Here is a 6,000-nt window from a genome sequence, read left to right on the forward strand (position 1 = left end):
TATGGATCGATCGCAGGTTATACCACACGACTGATACAACCCGAGAGAACAATGGAAAGACCTGCAGCAACATCTACCTCTCTCCCTCTCAACCAATCACTCCATCTACTTTCTATCATCCTTTAACGCAGATCCATGTCAGTTTAGAGGTAGATGGCTCTCATTTCCATGAAAGTATTAAAGCGAGCTTGAAAATATCACTATTACCTCAATAGACATACACTAGAGCGTTCTTAAAATAGAAAAAAAAAAACCATACGGCAATTGCTCGTTAGCTGACACCGCGAGGTTGCTATTGACGCAGAGAAGCACAATGTAAATGCTGTTTCTTAGAGTTTAAAAAACCGAAACAGTCCTGCACAGGGTCAAACACACGATCCATTCTGTAGCTGTATATTGCGGTTGCGCCAGCTGGTAATACTACGCTCTTTAGCTAAGGACACTTCATAAAAATCTATAAGCTGGTTGCTGATGACATGGGCTTGTGATCCGACATATATAAATTTATTACTGTATTTTTGGTGGTAATCCACGTTAAACATTCTATTCCAACCGTCTTGTAGCTGCCGATGAAACATGACTGTTTCCTGGTGACCGGTGCTTCCACGTCAACTTTTTCTTGTATTGATCTTGCTGTCACATACTCTTTCCCATTTACAGGAATTATCCTACACCAAATAGAAGACATGCACGTACTCGCTCAATTTCCCCGCATTTCGGCGTATTTTTCCTCAATTTATACGTATGTTCCGTAATTTTTCGTAATTTTATGGATTTTATATCACTTCTGCCCATACGGTCATGACATCACTTCTAGCACTGTATTCCAAAATTGCTTGTAAATGTAGTGCAGTTGCCAACATCTAGCGCAAATACATTATTTTTCTGGATGGATGGCGTAGCCTAGCACTGTAGTCGAATCCATCCACACACCTCCAACCCCATATCCTACAGTTGCAGTGCGTTTGCTCTGTTTTCTGTATGTCTGTGTCGCAGAAGTATTATGTGACAATTCTGGCTGTTCAGGTCGATCTCAGAAGTAGGGAAAAGTGGACATGGCCCCACTCTGGATTGTTGCCAAATTTATTCAAGATGGTCGATCCAAGTTGGCGGCCTCAGAAGTGACAACGTAGCAGTGAGCTCATGGAGAATGCCAACATGTCGATCTCTGAAACATCTTAACATGCAGCAACCACAGCCGCCATCTTGTTGAGACTTGCACCGACCTCTGCACCTGCGGCAGCAACAACCTCCAGCACGTCTAAACCTGTAGCGATCACGTGGGATCCTGTAGCGCATGTAGCCACGAAGCTTTTATTGTCTGTTCCTCTCAACAATTTGTGTGATGAGTATGCGCAATCTGCTCCAAACACCTTAAAAGCTACTGGTGATCCTAAACAACAGCAAGATGGAGGACAGTCCTGGTCACTGACATACAACTCATCCCAGCAGATCATCCTTGTGATAGTGCAGTGAAAGTGCAGACGCTGTGGTTTTCAGTCCTGAGACTGGTTTGATGCAGCTCTCCATGCTACTCTATCCTGTGCAAGCTTCTTCAACTCCCAGTACCTACTGCAGCCTACATCCTTCCGAATCTGCTTAGTGTAGTCATCTCTTGGTCCCCCTCTACGATTTTTACCCTCCACGCTGCCCTCCAATACTAAATTGGTGATCCCTCGATGTCTCAGAACATGTCCTACCAACCGATCCCTTCTTCTAGTCAAGTTGTGCCACAAACTTCTCTTCTCCCCAATTCTATTCAATACTTCCTCATTAGTTATGTGATCTACCCATCTAATCTTCAGCATTCTTCTGTAGCACCACATTTCGAAAGCTTCTATTCTCTTCTTGTCCAAACTATTTATCGTCCACGTTTCACTTCCATACATGGCTACACTCCATACAAATTCTTTCAGAAACGACTTCCTGACATTAAAATCTATACTCGATGTTAACAAATTTTTCTTCTTCAGAAACGCTTTCCTTGCCATTGCCAGTCTACATTTTATATCCTCTCTACTTCGACCATCGTCAGTTATTTTGCTCCCCAAATAGCAAAACTCCTTTACTACTTTAAGTGTCTCATTTCCTAATCTAATACCCTCAGCATCTCCCGACTTAATTCGACTACATTCCCTTATCCTCGTTTTGCTTTTGTTGATGTTCATCTTATACCCTCCTTTCAAGATACTGTCCATTCCGTTCAGCTGCTCTTCCAAGTCCTTTGCTGTCTCTAACAGAATTACAATGTCATCGGCGAACCTCAAAGTTTTTTATTTCTTCTCCATGGATTTTAATGCCTACTCCGACTTTTCTTTTGTTTCCTTTACTGCTTGCTCAATATACAGATTGAATAACATCGGGGATAGGCTACAACCCTGTCTAACTCCCTTCACAACCACTGCTTCCCTTTCATACCTCTCGACTCTTATAACTGCCACCTGCTTTCTGTACAAATTGTAAATAGCTTTTCGCTCCCTGTATTTTACCCCTGCCACCTTCAGAATTTGAAAGAGAGTATTCCAATCAACATGGTCAAAAGCTTTCTCTAAGTCTACATATGCTAGAAACGTAGGTTTGCCTTTCCTTAATCTTTCTTCTAATATAAGTCGTAGGGTCAGTATTGCCTCACGTGTTCCAACATTTCTACGGAATCCAAACTGATCTTCCCCGAGGTCGGCTTCTACTAGTTTTTCCATTCGTCTGTAAAGAATTCGCGTTAGTATTTTGCAGCTGTGACTTATTAAACTGATAGTTCGGTAATTTTCACATCTGTCAACACCTGCTTTCTTTGGGATTGGAATTATTATATTCTTCTTGAAGTCTGAGGGTATTTGGCTTATCTCATACATCTTGCTCACCAGGTGGTAGAGTTTTGTCAGGACTGGCTCTCCCAAGGCTGTCAGTAGTTCTAATGGAATGTTGTCTACTCCTTGGGCCTTGTTTCGACTCAGCTCTTTCAGTGCTCTGTCAAACTCTTTACGCAGTATCATATCTTCCATTTCATCTTCATCTACATCCTCTTCCATTTCCATAATATTGTCCTCAAGTACGTCGCCCTTGTATAGACCCTCTATATACTCCTTCCACCTTTCTGCTTTCCCTTCTTTGCTTAGAACTGGGTTTCCATCAAAGCTCTTGATATTCATGCAAGAGGTTCTCCTTCCTCTAAAGGTTCCTTTAATTTTCCTGTAAGCAGTATCTATCTTACCCCTAGTGAGACAAGCCTCTACATCCTTACATTTGTTCTCTAGACATCCCTGCTTAGCCATTTTGCACTTCCTGTCGATCTCATTTTTGACACGTTTGTATACCTTTTTCCCTGCTTCATTTACTGCATTTTTATATTTTCTCCTTTCATCAATTAAATTCAGTATTTCTTCTCTTATCCAAGGGTTTCTACTAGCCCTCGTCTTTTTACCAATTTGATCCTCTGCTGCCTTTACTATTTCATCCCTCAAAACTACCCATTCTTCTTCTACTGTATTTCTTTCCCCCATTACTGTCAATTGTTCCCTTATGCTCGCCCTGAAACTCTGTACAACCTCTGTTTCTTTCAGTTTATGCAGGTCCCATCTCCCTAAATTCCCACCTTTTTCCAGTTTCTTCAGTTTTTTTAAATACTGCATCTGATTTACGATATTTAAATAAATAATGCATCTCTGTTCGTGTTTTATTTCATACCATCTCTCATTATAGTCCAAGAATTGCTCCTATTAATATCATTATTTTTCAGTGCTACACCTATAATGATGCAGCAGCAGGCAATTGCCCCGAACATCTCCTCACCAGTCACTGACAAAATAAATGATGCTCTTCATGGGTAAAACATATATAGCCAATTTCTCTGTGTAGCCAATATAGCTCAGTTGGTTAAGTGATGGAGCGAAAGTGGCTACGCGTACTATTACTGTCCTTTCAAGTGTATCTTTAAATACAGTGTGTTACAAAAAGGTACGGCCAATCTTTCAGGAAACATTCCACACACACAAAGAAAGAAAATATGTTATGTGGAGATGTGTCCGGAAACGCTTACATTCCATGTTAGAGCTCATTTTATTACTTCTCTTCAAACCACATTAGTCATGGAATGGAAACGCACAGCAACAGAACGTACCAGCGTGACTTCAAACACTTTGTTACAGGAAATGTTCAAAATGTTCTCCGTTAGCGAGGATACATGCATCCATCCTCCGTCGCATGGAATCCCTGATGCGTTGATGCAGCCCTGGAGAATGGCGTATTGTATCAGAGCCGTCCACAATACGAGCACGAAGAGTCTCCACGTTTGGTACTGGAGTTGCGTGGACAAAAGCTTTGAAATGCCCCCATAAATGAAAGTCAAGAGGATTGAGGTCAGGAGAGCGTGGAGGCAATGGAATTGGTCCGCCTCTACCAATCCATCGGTCACCGAATCTGTTGTTGAGAAGCGTACGAACACTTCGACTGAAATGTGCAGGAGCTCCATCGTGCATGAACCACATGTTGTGTCGTACTTGTAAAGGCACATGTTCTAGCAGCACAGGTAGAGTATCCCGTATGAAATCTTGATAACGTGCTCCATTGAGCGTAGGTGGAAGAACATGGGGCCCAATCAAGACATCACCAACAAAGCCTGCCCAAACGTTCACAGACAATTGTGTTGATGGCGTGATTGCACAATTACGTGCGGATTCTCGTCAGCCCACACATGTTGATTCTGAAAATTTACAATTTGATCACGTTGGAATGAAGCCGCATCCGTAAAGAGAACATTTGCACTGAAATGAGGATTGACACATTGTTGGATGGACCATTCGCAGAAGTGTACCCGTGGAGGTCAATCAGCTGCTGATAGTGCCTGCACGCGCTGTACATGGTACGGAAACAACTGGTACTCCCGTAGCACTCTCCATACAGTGACGTGGTCAACGTTACCTTGTACAGCAGCAGCTTCTCTGACGCTGACATTAGGGTTCTCGTCAACTGCACGAAGAATTGCCTCGTCCATTGCAGGTATTCTCGTCGTTCTAGGTCTTCCCCAGTCGCGAGTCATAGACTGGAATGTTCCGTGCTCCCTAAGACGCCGATCAATTGCTTCGAACGTCTTCCTGTCGGGAGAACTACGTTCTGGAAATCTGTCTCGATACAAACGTACCACTCCACGGCTATTGCCCCGTGCTAATCCATACATGATATGGGCATCTGCCAACTCCGCATTTGTAAACATTGCACTGACTGCAAAACCACGTTCGTGATGAACACTAACCTGTTAATGCTACGTACTGATGTGCTTGATGCTAGTACTGTAGAGAAATGAGTCACATGTCAACACAAGCACAGAAGTCAACATTACCTTTCTTCAATTGGGCCAACTGGCGGTGAATCGAGGAAGTACAGTACATACTGACGAAACTAAAATGAGCTCTAACATGGAAATTAAGCGTTTCTGGACACATGTCCACATAACATCTTTTCTTTATTTGTGTGTGAGGAATGTTTCCTGAAAGTTTGGCCGCACCTTTTTGTAACACCCTGTATGTGCCAACTGCTTGTCAGTACCTGCCATAGTGAGTATCATGGCAGGGTGGGCGAAACATCCTCATCACAAGGACTTTGCTGTCGGCGACTGGTCCTGTGAAGATGCCAAAGAAGACCTGAAGAGAAAGAAGAACAGAATACTCCTTCCTGATAATAGAAGAGCAATTATTGTAGGTGCACTCAATTGCGGCAAGACTAACGTCCTTACGACGTTGCTAACACATGTAGATGGAGTCCGATTTGTACATGTTTGTGTATTCTCAAAGACAGTGTTTCAGCCCAAGTATCAGCCATTTCAGGAGATATTGCGCGTTGTAGATGGTGTTACATACACGACATTCAGTGAAAGCTGTGATATCCTCCACATCTTAAAAAGGAAAACCAAACACTGTCTTCATATTAGATGATGTCGCTGTGGAAAACCAAAACCATATTCGAAAATATTTTATCGAGCCAAACATATTCGAGAATTCCAAAAGA

Source organism: Schistocerca cancellata, chromosome 5 (genome assembly GCF_023864275.1).
Source record: "Schistocerca cancellata isolate TAMUIC-IGC-003103 chromosome 5, iqSchCanc2.1, whole genome shotgun sequence".
In the NCBI taxonomy this organism is placed as follows: Eukaryota; Metazoa; Arthropoda; class Insecta; order Orthoptera; family Acrididae; genus Schistocerca; species Schistocerca cancellata.